The 19479-nt window shown below is 44.6% G+C and overlaps 1 protein-coding gene across 14 annotated transcripts in view; it reads left to right on the top strand.

Moving 5' to 3' along the window:
* GULP1 (GULP PTB domain containing engulfment adaptor 1) overlaps nucleotides 1–19479 on the top strand; it is a 250695-nt gene that overhangs the window by 175027 nt on the left and 56189 nt on the right. The window lies entirely within an intron of this gene.

The raw sequence follows: 19479 nt of genomic DNA, 5'->3' as shown, positions 1-19479 counted from the left end.
CCCCAGGCCCCCCAGATCATCCAGATTATGTTGTACGTGTACCTCATCCTGCCTCATGATAAAATATCTAAAAAGTGACCACAAACAAAAAGCTATTTTCCGTGAACTGCGAAGTTCCACATGTCATTTAGAATAGTAGCTTCTGTGCTGTGCAGACTGCCGTGGCTCTGCCAAGTGTTACTGCCTTCTGTTTTGCCTTTACATTCCAGTGAGGTAGTCAGAGCTAGTGCTATAGTTTACAAGTAGGACTAAGCACAGCCTCAGAGTGCTTAAATTACTTGCTGAAGGTCACACCATGTAATGAATGAAACCTGGGCTTCTGGGCAGATAATGTTCTTTTAGGTCCTAACCTATTTGAATTCTATTTCTTTTCCTCCCTAAGCTGCCTTATCTCTCTTTTCAGAAAAGTGAGAGTAGGGGAATATATTGTCCAATTACTGGTGTATTTTTAAACAGATAAAGATAATATTCTATTACATAAACAACTTCCGGTTTGGATTTTACATTAAGCAACCTTCTGCGTAGAAGCCCATGGAAAAGCCAACTGCTTCTGAGAGTGCTGGGCTCTTGGTCCTTGGAAATGCGCTCCTTGCTGCCTGCCTTACTGCCCATTTCTTTTCTTTCTTTGCTTTTTCTAAACTGTGCACTTCCTTTCTGTGCTCCACTATTGCAAATAGACATTTTAGGAAATTAGGCATACATATAGTTGGTCAGATTAAGAGCAGCCACGTAATTTGTGGCACAAAGAAACATCTTCACTGAGTGTGCAGAAATTAATCTTATTTGGACTTAATTATTATGGATCAGTCTTTAACTGGTGCATTTTTTTAAAATGCAGATGCCCTGTCTGCTTATTCTAATTTTCTTTTTTTTTTTTTTTAGTTAATCGAGAGTGAGCCCAAAACCTGCCTTTGTACTTGAGAAACATGGGAAAGATAAGGGTTTTTCTTTGTACTGGAGGGGACAAACAGCAAAACAAATGAAATACTCAGATAAAGTCTGTTTTAATCAGTCGTGCAAGGCGCTCCCTGCCAGTCTCTCTAGCAAGCTGATAACAAGTGGTAAAATTGAGTGGCTTTCCTTTCCACCGTCCGCCCTTGCACACCAGCTGTGACAGTGTTAATAAGCATCAGAATCATCCAAAGGTGATGATTTAGGAGACTAAAAAGAAAATTGCAGAATCTGAGTAATCTATCAGACCGGTGATACCTAGGTAAATAAATCTCCGGGGAAGAAAGATCTTAAAATAAAACCATGCTACCTTAAGGAGTAACTTCGCTGTGCGATGGGGAGATACTTCTCTGAAGCTGTTCTTGGATATTTGCCTAGTACAGACCTGTTAGCATCCAGGTTTTCTGAATGTCCATCTTGATTTTCAGGATTTGATGGAGTCAAAATTATACAGTAGTTTGCCTTAGAAATTCCTTGTTTTCCTCCATTTTCTGTTCCACACTTCCTCCAGGGGGACATCTGTTTTTCCCAACTTCCCTTTTCTTAAATTCATACCCTTTAACCGCTGCTTTCTGTCAAGCCGGGTAAGTGTTGGTGAGCAGAGCTCCACTCATTGTACCAGCGTAATGGTGACCCGACAGCCTGTTCGCTGCTTGTCGGGCACACATTCTGTCTTTTCCTCATGACAGTCCTCTGAACTGGGAAATGGAGTGAGAAAACCTTTCGTGTACTTACCTACTTTGGTTATTATCGTCGCCCCCATCTTACATATAAGGAGATTAAGGTTTAGAGAAATGTAATACCTTGCCCACTGTGACGGCTCACAGTCAGGAGACTTTCCGAGCTCAGACAGCGTGGTTTTGGAGCATGAGCTTCTGATCACCACAGCATGTGCCGTCGGGTAGTAGAACTTTAAGCTCTTTGTCTTGCTGTAAGAGAATATTTCCTGTAAAGACCTTTCTGTGTCTTATTTTGTTTCTGTTAGGGAAAGCATGGGCCTGCGTCTTTTCACTTAATAGTCTCCTACTCTTCTGATAAGTACCTTCTAGCAATTTATTTCTGGGAAATTGCTAGAATAGAAAAGGGCAAGTGCCCATCATCACTGCCTTCTTCCAGAACATTCCTGCCAGAAGGCTGTTTCTTTTCCTCTCGCAGGCTGCCATTTGCAACCTTAAACACTCTCTGTGTCCCCACTTCTTGTGTACCAGGTTTCACAGAGTTATATTTTCTATTTTCTATCCCTCAACGTATAAATTTCCTTTTGTTCAGAAAGTACATTTGTTACTCATCTGCCCTGGTTTCGTGGACAGCTTACTCATGCTTTATTAGAATTCAGTACTTAGGAAAGCCTTGGTGGTAAGGAACAGTTGCGGGGGGAGGCTTTGTTGGGAAAGGATGCTAGGAAGGGGAATGGATCACTGCACTCGGCCAGTTCCGGTGGAAAGGGGGGAGGGAGACGCACGTGACGGCCATGGGAGGAGGCGTTAATGAGCTAGTTAGTTTGTTACGGCCGGCCAGGCAGCTTTTAAGGAAGGGTTATTGGTACATTTTGGAACATTTGTCAGAATGCATTCTTGAACATAGACTCAGTTTTAAGGAAGATACTATTGCATATTTTTTATTGTACTAAATGAATATGCTAGAGGAAATGACTAATTGTGTTTGTAAGGTAATGTCTATAATTTTAATTTATATAGAAATGGAGATTAACTATCTTACCAAAGTTAAAAATTATCTGCCTTCAATCTACAAACTTACGACACGTTTCCTGATATTTCTGTAACTCTTAAATGAGATATATTTGAAAATAATTGCCATAGTGTGTGACGTGTAGTAGAAGGCTGATTCATGTTAGAAATACATGTTCCATTCGCTCTGCTTTTTAGCCATCTGCAAGAATTTAATCTCTGAGGATTTCAGAATGCCAGTAGAGCGTAACTTAAAGAAGCTTTTATGGGGTGCTCTAATGGAGTTTTCCTAGAAAGTCTCCTTTTCATGTAAATATAACTAGACATGAATACAACTGCCGTGGGCTTTGAATATAACTATTCACTGAGTCCTTTCTACGAGCGATGAGAGCACAGTTACCTAGCTGATGCCTTAGGGATCCCGGAATTAGTAATGCTATTGTCACGTTTCTTTTGACAATATTGTATAAAGTCTGAGTGATACAGATATACATTTACAGTAATTCTTAGAAATCTGTGTTTATCTGTATCCTAATTCTCTGCATTTAATTTTATGTTAACATATACTTATTAAAATAAAGTCTTAACAAGTCTTTTAAAAATGTTTATCATAATTGGCTCAACACATTTTTTGTCCCGGTTATTACCACCCTTGATTTGGTACCATGGAATATATCAAAAGTAATGCTGACAACATCTTAAGAGAGCTGAGTAGTGGAAATAATTCATCTGTCACTATAGAAGCGACCTATAGTGACCATAGAAGAGAATGTTACGGCTTTTAACTTCCAGAGTTAACAATGTGGAGATAAGGACAGCTCTCAAAAGAATGCACTGTCTGAAAAATACAACCGATAAGATGTCCGGATTCGTGTATTCTCAATTTGAAAAACTTGACTGTAGAAAGTCATTGGGACTTTTAAAAGCTTGGTGGATCTGTTGGAGGTGGGAACTATACTAAAGAGAATCGTTTTTAGAGCTGGGTTTGAGCTGCCTGTATGTTACATGGACCCTGCCGTGCCTTGAAGTGCATTTCATACCAAGAATTATTTCATGATTCAGTAAGTTAAATGTTGACATAACAATTACAAAGAAAGTGATTGGGACAGGCGGCCATGTAGGACAGAATGTAAAGGCAAACATTGTGTTTTATCCCATTTTGATTGAGAGTGATAGGTATTTCTCCAAAGTAATTGAAAATAGCAAAGTATATGATGGGTTGAAGTAAAGTCCATAATAACTGTGAAGCTGGTTTTCATATTTATAGTTTCTATAAAAATTAAACAAATATCTAGTGGGCTCTTTCAAATTTAATGAACTGTCCAACATTTCAGCTAGTGAAGTCATATTAGTCAGTTGCATTATCAAATTCCTGTCGTGGATAGGAGACACTTCTATTTTATCTTGTCAACTGTGACTCATACATTAACAAGTTGTGTTTGTGCTGTGACTAAAGAACTTGTAGCCTCGTTTATGATTTACCTCTAGCAAATGTATAGGACCACATGGCTTTTGACTAAAAACCTCTTTCTACTCTGTATTCTTGTTTTATTTTGTTGCTTCATTCTTCTATTTTATTTATCTTCCCCTATTTTGTTACTCTTCATAAGCCACTTTAAATACATTTGGGAACATAGTGGAATGCTTTTTTAAATCAGTGAGATGAAAAAATGATGTGGGCTTTGGGATTTTTTTCCTTTTTGTTTTTGAGGAAGGAACTGTGCCTGGGTCCCTGGGAACCCAAAATCAGTCATCACCAAAGTTCTCTTGGTCCTCCACCTCTCTTCTGAACCTTGCTGTTTCTTTCTCTAAGGAAAACCAGCTGTTCTGAAGACACTGAATCTAGTTGCCCTTCCCATCCTTGAACACTTTGTGCAAATGGTGGATGTTTTCTCCACACAACTCTCCCCAGAACACTGGCTTGGCAGGCGAATTGACTGGCGTTCTCTTTGTGTTCTCCCTGTAATCTCCTAGCTTTGAGTCTCGTGTCATCAAACTGAGCCAGTTATCTTCTCCTAGCTGAAGTCATCTACAATACCCAGATCACTCCTCCATTCCTTCGGGATTCTAGATCCTCCTTCATTGTCATTGACCCAAAATAACTCTGTAAGAGGAAGAATATTATCATTTACAAAATGGTCACATAGGAGCAGATGCTCTTGGGAGGTAGTGATCTCTGTGTCAGTAAATATTCTCAAACAAATAGACATGGCACACCAAATCTTTGGGTGTGGCCTAACTCTGATCCGCCCATTGCAAGCAGGGTGATTCTAGACTAGCAACGGAATTAGCAGTGCACAATTCTATTCACACAGAAAATCATAATTCTGATCACACAGAAATTATTTGGCCCCAAATAAGTACATTTATATATATATATTGAACTTAGAACATACAAATTACAGACATTGAGATCATTTGTATGAAATACGTCCTGAATGCTGTGTCTTGACCATGATGAACTCGATCATTTAACCGGGGTAGGTTTCAGACTTCGACCAACTTATAGTCACTGAGCCGGTATGCTTCTGCAGTGACCTCACACTAACTTTTGTTGTACGATGTGGTTGACTGGCTGTACAACCTCATTAATGAGCTCACCATACACCTACATGTATACATAACGTACTTAATTTAATAACATAAAATTACAGTAACATAAAATTTTTTACTTTATCAAATTTAGGAAAGAAGTTTCTGGGAAAAGGCCATATACAATATACTTAGCACCTAATGAAGTTTTAATGCAATGTTTCCTACAAATTTTAATCTTTAACATTTAATAGATAGTACCCTCTTTATCCACACCTTTCCTTTTGTCCCTAAGTAAAGTATCATGGGTATATTGCCAATACACATCTACATTTCATAGTCCCGTTTTATTTTGATTCCCACTTATTAAATGCCTAGAATTATAATGGAACATTAAAATCATTGGAGGAATTAGCATGGCAAATACCACTTCCTTTTCACTTGTATTTCTATAATTTCAAATTAGAGGAAAAAGCCAGAATTGGATTACTTCTATTTTCCATAATATAATATACTTGGATCATATGGAACAATTTAATTTCAAAGAGACTCTTTGGCTTTAATTACAAAATAGTTTTTGCTCTCCATGTCATTGAGACAAATCTATTGAATATTAGTTTATTAAGTAACAATCACTGTGCTGACCGGTATTGTCTCGTTATCTTAAAGCAGTCTTCAGAATGACTTTATATAGAAATGTCCTCACCAGTTTTTAAAAAGAGTAACAGATTTGGGGATATAAAGTACATTGTACTTAGCACTTAGTAGTAGCAGAGCCCAGATACAATCTTCATCTCCGTGAGCACACACACTCTTCCTGAGCACTTTATCACTCCACAGAATAAAGTTTGACCTTATCACTCAGTAAGCTGCCGATCTTTGGGACATAATGACTTAGCGGAAACAAAGCCTCTTGACTTCAGTGTGTACATGAGGATCTGTGTTTTACAAATCGTGTGTGTAGCAAGTTGCTAAGTCTGCTCTCCTGATAAGAAATTGATCATTGAGTCTGAGTGGAGAACCATCCACTCCCCAACTTCTGTTTCCTTCCAGAAGTGATCTTAGAGCAACCAACAACTGTACCACACACATGAAGTGGCTAGCAAGACTGTTGAGTCAGAGTCTCTTGCCCTTCTTCTGACATTCTGTGCACCATCCACCAGCTCTGCATTCCTTCCTGCAGGTGGCCGACAGGAATTCTGAGGGCAAAGCTTGACAGATGGTGTTTTGGTGGCTGAAGCCCCTCTTGCTCCAATGAGGTCTCATCCAGGATGTAGAGAAGGGTCTTCCCTAAGCTTCAGCCTCGTGAAGTGCCATCTCCCTTTGGAGAAAGAATTAACCAGTTAGCATGGTGGTGGTTCTCACAGTCTTCAGTAGTTTCATTATGGAGTTTACTGGGGCTTTATAGAGTGAGACGCCCTGGGTTTTTACAGCTGTTCCAACTTGAGTATTTGGTAACAGAAAGTAAATTTTGGAACAAAGAGAGAATGGGATTTGTGTCCTAATTTCTACTTAAAGCAGCATCCATAATTTCTCTGGACGTAGGTAATATTGAAATTTATACTTGATTTGCCCTGATATGAGAGGCAGGTAAGTGTCATGATTCTTACATGTCTTTGCCCACGCTTCAGTCATCTGTGCCTTTTAATAGCATATATTGCTTTTAACTGTAAACATAGGAATCATAGGCCTGAGCAGTATATGTATTTTATATTAAGCCTGATGGTCAAGGAATTGAAGTGGCATGCCACAAAATGCTTAAAAATAGGTTAAAAATAAATAGGTTACTCAACTTCAGTCACATTAATAATGAAATGCATAAGGAGTAAAGGTTCATCTGAAATACCAGCTCTGCCGTCTAAAAACAGCAAATTTGAGGATTTGGCATATTAATGAAATATATCATGGGAATAGGAATGTAAACTTGTTTTTGATAAAAGTAATACATAGCAACATAATCCGGTGTAAGTAAAGGGAAGTTTCTTTATGTAATTTGGAATCGTCGTCACTCATCAGTCTGTGGCGGTCCTGTGGCGACGTGAGGGTCCGTGTTAGTGCCCCGTTAGCGCTGACAAAGGGCCGCTCAGAAACGCTGTCCGACCCGCGGGGGACGCGGGGACCGATTTCAGGAAAGGCCGAGGGCGATCACGGAAGCCAGTGCGGGGTGGCGGTCACCCCGGCCGCGCCGGTGACCGGCAAGGACTCGCGGGGCCCACTGGGGTAATGGGCTCCAGGTGTCAGTGAACAGCTCCATGAAGTTGTCTTAGGAGGGAAACAGTTACCGGACCGAAGTCAGAGCGCAGCGCCGGCCCCACGGTCGCGGCGGCGGGGGCAGAGCGGCCGCTCGTGTCCACACTCAGCGGGGAGATGGGGCTGCTGGGAGCGGGCGCCGCGGGGCCTCGTCCGTCCTGTCCGTCTGTCCCGTCCGTCCTGCCGTGCGCGTCCTCCCCGGCTCCTGGGGACACGCCGGCCCCGCCCGCTGCCCCGCGTGTCCCCGTCCTGCACGCGACGAGCCAGGCCGCGGCTCTCGGCAGGGGTCCGCGGGGCCATGAACCTGTGAAGTGAGGGACAGTCCCGACCCCGCTGACAGGCCCCCGCGGCACCAACGCCGGTTCCCGGCGGGACTCGAGGCAGCGGACGACCGACGCCTGCGCCTCCCGCGCAGCCCCCGGAGCGGCAGCCGGTGTGTCCGGCGCGGCCCGCGGTGCTCCCGGCGCTCACCGTCTGGGGTTCGCCGGCGTCACGGACCGAGCCGCGGCGCTCGCGGCAGGCCCCGCAGCGAAGCCGGATCCCACAGACCGCCGCCTCAGCCGCGCCGCGCCGGGTGCAGGGACCGGGGCGCCGCCGCCGCACAGCAGGTCTTCGGGAACGGCGGGGGGCGGGGCCCGGAAGGTGCGGCCTCTTGCTCGGGCTCCCGCGGGCCGGACGGAGCGGAGACGGGACGGCGGCCGGTTTCCGTACGTGCCGGGTCTCCCCGTCCCGTTGCCGGTTTCCTTCCCTGCGCGCGTGCGCGGCTCTCACTGGGAGCGGAAGCGCGGGGCGGGGCCCGCCGTCTGCGCCTGCGCGCTGAGCGCCCGAGGGGAAGCTCGCGCCCGCGGGCCCCCGTCAGCCGCGCCCTGTGCGTCCGTGGGCGGGAAGCAGGAATGTGCGCGTCAGGAGCGTCGTCAGCCGAGGCTCGTGTTCGCGCGGAACAGCCGTGCACGGCCTGTCCAGACCCGAAAAGTAGATTTTCTTCCCTTTTCACAGGGACGGGGGCAGCACTTGGAGTCTCAGAATCTCGGAACGTGGTCCCTTCCCGTGGCGCTCTGGCGTGAGGGCGACGCAGCCTCTCAGACTCACAGCCTCACAGCCGGCGACGGGGTCGTCCCCGCGCGTGCCCGGCGGTGGAACAGGCCGTCCCGAGCGCCGGAAGCCGGCTGAGGCTGACAGAATTCGTAGCAGAGTAGTCAGAGGAAACAAATGTTACCGAATGTCCGTCACCTACTAAAGACACACTGTCCGATTCTCACTCAAAATTGTTTAATCAGGAACTCACCGGGCAACGTACCTTTTAAAAAAATGTTTTAGTTTTTGACGTAGTGTCCGGTGGTTCGTCGGCCTCGGAGAACAGCCGGTGCGCGCCCCGGAGCGCCCTCCGCGACGCCCTCGCCCTGTCCGCGCTGCCCGCGCCCCTCGGGAGCCCTCGGCGCGTTTCCGGGCCGCGTCTCTCGCGGTCGCGTCTCCAGGTGCTCCGCTCTGGCCCTCCCTGCCCTCCCGGAGGGGTCGTCGCGCCGCGGCTCCTGCTCTGCCCGTGACTGAAGCCGCAGGACCACCACTGAGCCCTTCACAGGGACGCTCGCGTGTCCGGTGATTGTCGCCAGAGCATTTCCGGTGGCGTCTGTTCTGGTGGCGCCTAGAGGACGACGGTCTAGAAGGGTGGAGGGACACGACCCCTGGGGGGCCCGCTCCCGTCACCGCGGACCACGGACGGACCACGGACAGCCCGCGGCGGCTTCCGCACGTCAGGGACTTCGTTCGGTTGTGTTTGTGCGGCTGCGCTCCCGGCTGCGACCGGGCCTGACGCGACAGGACGCGCGACGCACACGTCTGAGGCGGGTCAGGACATAGAATCACAACTACAGCCACCACCACCCGGTTTCTCGGAGGGCAGTACCGGACCCCCTTCCCTGAAGCAGGGCGCCGACTCGAGCTGCGAAGAATGACTTTTCCAAAAGGGAGAGAAAGATGCATTTAGCCGAGGAAGAGGCGCGGGTTCTGGAAACAGGGGCCTCCCCGGGGACCACGCTCTTTCCGGGAACCACGGGTTTGCGGCCGTCACTCCAGGTGGAAGCCCGCGGGAGAGTCACAGCGAGTGACGTCCCGCCGACGCCCCAGGACGGCCGCGACGGCGCCCGGTGACCAGGGAGGACTCGTGCCGCGTTGCTCGCGTCCGGTAAGCGGAGACACGGGAAAGAGCAGGAAACGGGTTTCTCTTGCCGACGGTCATGGTCCGGCGACTCGGATTCTAAGTCCGTAAATGAAGCTGCTCGAGAAGACGGGGCGGTGACTGCCCCGGGGCTGCCTGCAGTCGCGATGACTGCTGGTCAGTAGAGTTTCAAAAACCTTATTGAAGCCCCAAAGACAGAGTAGGTCGGAGTGGATCTAGCAGGAAAGACGCCTTCCCGGGAACAGTTGAAGCAGCCGCAGGGCGCCGGGGGCTCGGTCGTGGGGCGCCGGCCTCGGGCCTGGCTCCTGATCCTGGGGTGCCGGGACCCAGCCCGCGTCGGGCCCCGGCTCAGCGGGAGGCCTGCCTCGCCCTCCTCCAGCTGCGCGGGCTCCGGCTCCTGCTGCGCCGCGTCTGGTCCCGCGGCCCAACCGAGCCGTCACGGGGTGGGTGTGGCCTCCGCCTCGCACGGGCGCGTCGCGCGCTCCTGCCCTGCACGTCCCACCCGCCTCGGCGTCCGTCGGATTCGTTAGATTGCGGGGAAGTTACAGTGAGAATGAGGAAGAATAAATGTTTGAAAATAACTCCCCAAATTTAGAGAAAAACCGATACACCTGTTTCTGGGCTGGTAAGAAGTGTGGCCGGTTCAAGAACCCAAATCCAAAATATTGGTGCCTGAAAATAGTTTTCTTCCTTACTTCACAGCCACTGTGGGTGCATCGACTCTTTTCATTTGCTTGTTGTGGCCATTTTGTTACTTATTTTAATTTCTGAGCCTCAGTCACTGGTTGCATTTCCTCATTTAATTTTCACACAAACACTGTTACTTTATCCCCATCTTGTGAATGATGAAATTCAGTCTCAGAGTCTCAGTAAATAAACGGTATTTGGAAATTCGAGTTACCTCACTGTAAAGCCAACCACATATTCTTTTGACACCTTTAGATTTTAAGCATATTTCACAACAGAAGATACAACGTAAATTTTAATTAGCCAAATGGATGTGGCATAAGTGAGTAATATATGGCCAGCGTACAATTATTTTTCATTGTGTTTCTCTTTTATTTAAGGTCAGTAAAGAGCATGTGTCTGAGAATGAGGAGGGCTGGACTCCTAGTCCTAAAGCTGCTGCTAACAAGCTTCCTGACCTTGAGAAGACACTTCTGGTGCTCAGTTTTGCATCCCTAAAATAATGGGAGTTGAGTGAGAGTGTCTTCACAGGCCTCATGGGAGCAGTTCTCTAGTAGAATGGATGGTGAAGTCCATTTGGCTCCAGAGCCCAGGGTTTTGGTTCTCTGTATAGATTGGTTTCTTTTTGTAATACTAATTACAACAACAGGAGTGAATGCCCTGTCCTTCCCTTTCCCTGTCTCACTTCTCAGATGTGAAGAAAGCCTGAGGAGGTGTCTTGGACAGGGCAAACACCTGGTGGGGCTTATTGTGCCCATGGGATGGAGAACTCAGTTTGGGAGAACCTTGAACACCACACTTTCTTCTGATAGCCTGTAGGTTTGTTCTGGCTTAAGCTCAGAACTCCCTTTTTGAAAACAAGAGCCTATGAAAATGATACTCAGTAGCTATGTAAAAGTAGAACAAATAATTGGAAAGAAAGCTGCCATCGTAAAATGAGAAACCTAATATCAAAACAAGTATAAAATGTAGATTTTTTAATACTGAGACCAATATTTGTTTTATTCCCCATCAAAATTTCCTGGCCCTCCATTAAAGGATAACCTTCAGAGTATTTAGTTTAAAGGATAAAATTTTTTTTAGGTGGATCTATTTTAATTTTTTTTCCAGGGTTATGGTTTTGGTGATTAAGTAATGGGTTTAAATCTGATTGATTCTGACCCTTGGTTAGCAATTCAATGTTATAATGTGCCTTTAAAAAATCTTTTTTTCTTGCATTGCATGGCATAGTGACATGGCAAGTCAGCCAAATGAAGACTATAAAATTAAATTGGCTGACTCCTCCATGGCTTATCTCCTGGGTGCAGTTGAGTAGCTAGAAGGTTTGAATACTTTTTTTTTTTTTTTTACACATATGCAGTGAAGTTAATGCCAAGAAAATTAGCCTTATCCTATTTGAGGCTCTGCCACCTTGGTTATAAAGACAGAGATATCCCCATTTGTTTTATCCTGTATTTAGAATATCTCTTGGTCATTATCTGCCAATTATTTACTAACCTGAACATTAGATGAATCTTTTATGTGGTGAAAAGTAGAAATTATTTCCTTTAATATTTTAAAATAATTGCATAAAGAACATCTTCATAAAATTGGCATATTTTGAATATGATATCAGTAAAGCTTGTATTTCATACATTTCCATCATAAATTAGCTTTTTCATATGTTAAATAGTGTCAGATTTCATAGCAATTAGACTTATAACTCTTTAGTTAATTATTTTAATTGTTTTTATCTGTCATTTTAAAAAACCCTGCGTTAATCATAGAGGAAGCAAGTGAGCTGGGGGGCAGGGTGGGGGGCCGGGGTGGCGGGTGTTCTAAATGGATTCATGAGATGTGCGACACCGCCCTCTACTGGCAAAGAAGCAAGTCGTAAAACTGTAGCTTTTCCTGTGAAAAAGGCCGATCCCAAGTAACACTTGAAAATGGAGATGGAATCCTCAAACTTTCACACATTTTTGCAAAATGTTTATTGGAGGTCTGATGGCATCCAGTGAGTAAACTAGAAGAAATGAATACAGGCATTACCTGAGATTACTTGAAAAGAGAAGTCTGTATCCTTTTAACTAATTAAAAATTGTTGGTGGAAGTTTTGGAAAATACTAAGCCAAATGTGAAATGTCTTAATAGCATTTTAATCTGAGAAGTCTATATGTAGTTTGACGACATATTCGTTTTTTATTTCAACAGACTGTAGCCTCTAAAACACCTCTGGGGTACATCTGCTGAGTACTCAAAGGCATTGAGCAGGGAGCGGCATAGTTATAAGGCAATACAGTAATTAGCGTTCTGCTATTTTCTCTGTATTTGTCAAAGTATTTATAGAGGATTTTTTAAAGGTATCTTTTGTTTGTGGAAGTTTGTGGAAGATACATGCCGTGTTGGCATACCTTTCAATACATAGACTAAGCATACACAGAAGATTCTTAGACCGCCTGACTCTCTACAGTCTAACATACTCTAAATACCCCTTTTGTTTTTTATGCCTTTCTTATCTGTCCATACTGCTTGGGAGTCATATTTAATGTCTTAGTCTCAACTCATTTTAGTAAAAATTTAAATATGCACATACATACCATAATGCCCGAAAAATAAACTAGTTATTTATAGTAATTTAAGAGGTTTTTGTTTTCATAAGTTTTTCCAATATTGTCATCAGTTGATTATTTTTATTGTAACATGAATTTAAAAGGTATTTTCAATAATAGCTACCTCTTGGTTATGAGATAAAAGCTGATGCTTATTTTCATTGATACCTTTTTCTGTAGTTTCTAAATCCCCAATAGTGGATGTGCATTACTATTAAAATATCAGTGTTTATTCATAATAAAATGGAAACCTTTTGTTGTAGCATTTTGAAGCACAAGCATACAATTGTGAAAGACAGGTACCTGTACTTAGGTAAGGTCTAATTCCTGATCATAAAAAAAAATACTGAAATGAATGTTGCCTGTTTGTGACTATGAAGAAAAATAATTGATGAGATTTTAAATATTTAAATTGAGAAAAAAATGCCACTAACCGTTACCACTTGCCACAGAACAGATAACCTTTCTCTTTGCTCTTTGCCACACTGAAAAATGACACTCGGAATCTTACATGTATAAACAGAAACAGTCTGATACATTATATTCTCTTCTTGACCTTGTTTTTTTCTGCCACATGGAGGAGCTAAGACATAAAGTTACTAAATCATAAAAGCAATTATTTTTACTCAGTTTAAAATGTTAAACATGTCAATGCCTCATTTTTTAAGAGAATGCTAAAAAAAATTCCTGTGTTTTTCACTTAGGTGAATACCTAACAAAAAACTTTTTGAGATTGATTTTTTTCCATTTAGCATAATTCCCTTGCGATCTAGCAAGTTGTTCTGTGTATCAACAATTCCCCGGTTTTTCCTGCAGAGCAGTACTCCAGGGTATGAATGTATCACCATTTAACTGTTAAGTTTCTGAAGGACATTTGGGTTGTTGCAGTGTTTGGCTTTCACAAACAGATCTACTGTGAAGAGCCATGCACAAAGTATTTACATCAACATAAATTTTCATGTCTTTGGGATAAGTAGCCCAAAGTGCAGCTGTTTTATCCTATGGTATGTGAATGCTTCATTCTAAAGAAACTACCAAATGATTGCCCAGAGTGGCTATACCATATTCTCACAACATCAGTATCTACAATTGTATTTGCTAATCTGACAACCCTAATTAGCAATACCAATGCTCAGAATTTCCTGACTTCCTCTGGCATTTTCCCTGAACGCTCACCGTCTTCCCATTGACAGCATTTTTCTCTTTAACCTCCCTCTGAACCACTGGGGCTTTGTGATTCTGGAACTCAGCCCAATTTCCCAGTTTCTGTGACACCTCAGTGCCTGAGCCCACCTGGTTCACACCTTCTCCCCAGAGCCCTGCTTCCCCAAGCTCCGTGCGTACCCCCTACCGAGTGGGCTTCTTCAGCTGACACATCAGAGACACTTGAATTCAGCATATTTGAGCGCATGCTTCATTTCATCCTTCGTTCGTGTCTTTGTTAAAACGTCACCTTTTTAGAGAGGACTTTCCTGATCACTCAGTCTTAGTACTTCTGTCTCTTTGTGTCGGGGCTGTCTGTCATTATTTGTGTTATCTTTACTTATGTCATCTAAAACATATGGTAAATCTGTCTGTGATCTAGACATAAACAAATTAGATAGACACAAATCAAACACACACACACACACACACACACACACACACACACACACACTTACTGGGAGGTAAACTTGACAAGAACAGACATGGTTTTTCCCCTCTTTTATTCCCAGCATCGAGTTAATACTCAGCTGTATTTTTTAGAGGAATAAATGAGTATGTGGAACATTAAATTAACATTTAGGTGCTTAATTTAATTTTTATTTCATCAAAGTTATCTGTGTCCACTTTAAACAGTCGAGTGTTTGTCCAAAGTTATGTAAAATGTTCCCCAGCTCTCCCAGGCCACACTCACTCTAGCGGCCACTTTGAATTCTTCTCTGTTCCTCTCATTATTTTCTTCTGGTGACCTGCTACATGGCAGTGCCTTGAATTGTGATACATGTGGCACTTATCAACACCTCCTGTCCCCTCACCCTCATTTCCTGGGTTCCATTTCTTCCTTTGTTTTATTTTACTTCTCCTTTCTTACTGAGAACTGGGGCTTGGGAGAGAAAGTTTTTGGTTCCTTCCATAGTTTACTGTATTTATCTCTCTCTCAGAACCTGAAAACTTGGCTCTAAATCAATTTTTACTCAGAATTTGAAGTTATTTTTCTTCGATTATTGATGATGTGAAGTCTCAGCGTCATTCACATTCCAGATCCTGGAGGATTTTTTGTTACTGTTGTGTCCCTCTGGGATCTTTTATGATCTTCTCTCTATTTCTAGTGTATCGATGGTGAGCATAGTGCACTGTGCTTGTGTTTTCACTCACTAAAATGTAATCTTGAGTCCTAATTTGGAAATTCGTACCTTTGTTTCTGGGAAAGTGTTTGACAATTTTTTTTTTCCTTCAGGTTTTCCTGTTCTCTATTTCTAAAACCATCTGGTTTGATTTTGGGTCTCCTAGAATAGTGGTGTTCACATCGAAGCATGCATCAGAATGGAGGAGGAGATAGCGGATTGCTGGACCCATCTCCACAGTTTCTAATTCCATAGATTTTGCATTTATTGTTGGGTCCTCAATGTTGGGTCCCCCAGTAATGGGTCCGTGATTAAAGGAGCGAGACTGATACAAAGCGAAGGTCAAGCAAAGCTTTATTTCGCGCCAAGCATGGAGAATCAAATGACAGGCTGGGGCCATGCCTCTTACAGAGCCTGACCCCTCCCTGCCTCACTGACTAACTTTTAGAGCAAAGGCCATGTGGTTGAGCCTGGTCACACACGGGTGGCCAGTTGAACTATAATTCACCCCATAGTAGCTATTTGAACTAGCCTATCACCTTAGTCAGAATGGACGCCCAAAAGGCACCCCAAGGGTGGGGCCCATACTCCTTGGTAGCTAGGAGACAGTATGCACCCCCACTGATTGAATGTCTCCACCTGGCCTGACCCACCCTTGTATTTGGGCTTTGTTACCTGGGACTGGTTTCCCGACTGCTTTTAAGTAAGGCAGGGTCAATTTAAGTTTTGCTGTATAAACAACAAAATGGCAGTTCAACTGGGGTGGGGCTGCTCTGGCTGCATAGGCCCTTACATTTATAACAACTTCTCAGGTTATGTTGATACTACTTTTCCAAGGAAAAACATTCCTAGGCCAATTTGCTAATAGTTCTATTTTTAAAATCTTCTTTAAAAATATCTGGCCTTTTGGGGCACGTGGATGGCTCAGTCAGTTAGGCGTCTACCTGTTGGTTTCGGCTCAGGTCATGGTCTCAGGGTGGCGGGGTGGAGCCCTGAGTCAGGCTCTGCGCTCAGCCTAGAGTCTTCTCTCTCCCTCCGCTTTTCTCCCTGCTCATGTGTGTGCCCACTCCTTCTCTCCTCTCAAATAAATAAATAAAATCTCTTAAAAAATAAAATAAAATAAGATATCTGGCTTTTACGCTTTCTGTTCTCTTGGGCTGGCCTGCCTTCTCCCAGATATCTGGCTGGATCATTGTGTTTTTGATCCATTTGCACTTCAACTTACCGGTGAGGTCTCCTCCCAATGTCTTTAAAGTGGTACGACTCACGGTGCGATGGCACACTCACACTCACACTTGGCCCTTCTGCCCCTGATCCCTGCTGTCCTGTTTTTGTGCTGGAGGCAATGGGTTTATTGGACTTCAGATTTTTAGTTCTCTCTTTTTTGTCCCTGCTTCCTCCCAGATTTGTTCCTGTTTCTTTGTTTTTCTCCTGGCTTTCACGTCCTTGGTTTTCCGCAGATATGGACACAGACTTCGATGCTTTGATATTGAAGGCTCAGGCCCTGAAGGCGGACCGGCAGTTCCGTGTACCTGGGCGGGGCGTGTGTTCCGTGTGTTCCGGGGGATCGATCAGATGGGCCATCTGCTTCCTGCAGAGACACCAACCATCAGCAAGATTTTCTCTTTTTTCCCCTGGGGCCACACTCCCTAGGGAGGAGTTCTCCCACCTGGAAGCTTATAAGACTAGGATGGGAGACAGGATGGGAAAGGGGCCCTGAGGCCTGCAAATTCCCTGTGTGGACTTCTCTTTGTTTCTGTGAGAAGCTCTGTTCTCAGCCCACCTGAGCATTTTGCCCTCCAGAGCTCCAATGGCCCTTTTTTTCTCCAGCTAGTTAACAATTCAGTGGTTTGACTGAGTTTCTTTTGTTGTGTTATCATTCAGGCACCAGGCGGAGTAGAAAAAGATGATTTGCATACAAGCCTTCTGTTAGCACTTGCAGCAAGAGCATTTGCTGCTTCTGACTTTGTATGCTGGACTGTATATTTCCAAATGTAAGCAGTCAAGTGTTTAATAGTGTCTTGGGTCAGTTTCTCCTACTGTGGGAGAAAGATCCTGAGACAAAGATTCCGGGGCTGGTGATTTAGTAAGGGACTGCTCCCGGGAGCACCCAGCAAGTGTGGGAGGGCCGGACCCACGAGAACTCCAGGATGAGAACAGCATCAAGTGAAGAAAGGCCCAGCCTCTGTCTGATTCTGAGGGAACCTGGGCATAGTATTAATACATCATAGACTTTACTCTGTGTCTACGCAGAGGAGCTGGGCCTTTGTACTTCATACTAGTCATTGGCTAAAAAGATAGGGTGATTGGAGGGGGCGGGAAGCAAAAACCTCTCAGGCATTTCTAGCTCAGTATTGGCCGGTGGCTCATTACCCAAAGGGAATCCTCTGAAAGTCTGGAGTGTGAGGGGTTTTTTTGTTTTGTTTTGGTTGTTGTTAAGATTTTAGTTACTGATTTGAGAGAGTGAGGGAAGGGACAAAGGAGAGGGACAGGCAGACCCCCCGCTGAGCAGGGAGCCAAATGTGGGGCTGGCTCCCAGGACCCTGGCTGGGATCATGACCTGAGCTGAAGGCAGATGGTTAAGGACTGAGCCACCCAGGCGCCCTGGAGTGTGAGCTCTTACAGCAAAGTGCGTGGGAGCTAGAGACGGGCCCCGCGGCGATAAAGGGGATGCCTCGGAGGACTGTGGAGCAGGTGCTAACAGTGTCCGGCCTAGTCCATGCGGCCATTAGATGAAGAAATGGGGTCCTCATAATGATAAAGCACTTTCCAGAGTTGTGTTAGAAGCTCATGGTAACTGATCTTTAGAACAATTTTATAAGGCGAGAAGAGCGATATCGCCATCCTGATTTCTCAAAGTCCAGTACGTCAGAGAGGAAGTGCCTTTTCTAACATCTTCAGATTGTAAATCTAGAGTTTATGCTGGCTGCGTCGTATTTAAGAGTTACATAAATATTTTTCATAGACATACAGACGGCATGTAAGTATGATTTATTTAACGTGAGTAAGTAGCACGATGGCTCTTATAATTTAAAAAGTACAGGAAATATTATAAAGAATGATGTACTTTTTGCTTTTAAAATCATTTCCATGTAGGCTATCTAACACTGCATAGGAAAACTGGGTTGAGTGGCAGCCTCTGTATTAGATGTCTGCACCGTTTAATTCCTACCATCATTCAAGGCTTCTCTCTGTATTTCGTTCTTTGGATGATTTAATTAAAGCCAGTGTGAAAAAAATATATACGTATTAAAAGATTCCTGGAGCCCTGCAAGAGGTTAATTCATTTAGAATGTACTTGGAGTTCTTCTGTAATTTTCCCATGGGGGCCTGTTCACATATAATACTTATGACTCATGGCATTTCTGCCGAAGAATGAATATTCTTCCATAAATATTTCCAGTAACTCTTACAGTCTGTTCTTGATACATTACACACTTCCTTCTAGGTCAAGAGTCACTTACCAACAGGGAGTCTGCCTTTGTTTTCCTGTGTTTGCCAACCCCAGACCACTCACTGATGGAGAATCTCTCCGTGTGTGATGAGTTCAGAGACAGGGAGAGCAAGAGTTTGCCCCACGGATTAACTCAGAACCAGAAAGCCCCAGTTACGTTAAGTTTCCTCCTGTCACTTGAACCCTTTATCCCTTCTGGGGATCTAAAATGGTGCTTTTCAAACCTGGTGACACATTAAAGTCACCTGGGGAGCTTTAAAATGCACAGATGCTCTGGCTCTGCCCCAGACGAGTTAAATCAGACTCGTGGGCACTGGTCTGCTGAAAGCCCCCTTGAGGTTTTTCTCATGCAGCCGAGGCTGAATGCACTGATCTGGAGCGGAAGTGGTGTGACGGGTCCGTTGCTGTCAAGAATAGACTTGGCTGTGCCCCACATCTCAGAAGCAGATTTTCAATTCCCTTTTTTTTTTTTTAAGATTTTATTTATTTGACAGACAGAGATCACAAGTAGGCAGAGAGAGAGGAAGGGAAGCAGGCTCCTGCTAAGCAGAGAGCCTGATGTGGGGTCAATTCCCTTTAAGCTGAGAATTTCTCCCCTTATTTTGGTCTTTTTCAAAGGCCTGGTTGGCCAACTTGAGGTCACGCGTGGGCAGACAACGTGCCTGACGATCCCATAGGTAGGCGGTCGTAGCAGTTAGGGATGGTTTGAGCACCTAAGAAAAAGGAGCTGTTGCAGCTTACAGAATCCGAACTGAAACATTTCTGCTCTAACGCTTCTGAGCCTCCCTTTCTCCTCCGTGAGCTCCCGAGAACGTGGTCCAGTGGT

This window comes from Mustela nivalis (genome assembly GCF_964662115.1).
Source record: "Mustela nivalis genome assembly, chromosome: 11".
Taxonomy (NCBI): domain Eukaryota; kingdom Metazoa; phylum Chordata; class Mammalia; order Carnivora; family Mustelidae; genus Mustela; species Mustela nivalis.
Note: the sequence above shows the minus strand (reverse complement) of the source record. Positions and strands in the feature narration are given on the sequence as shown.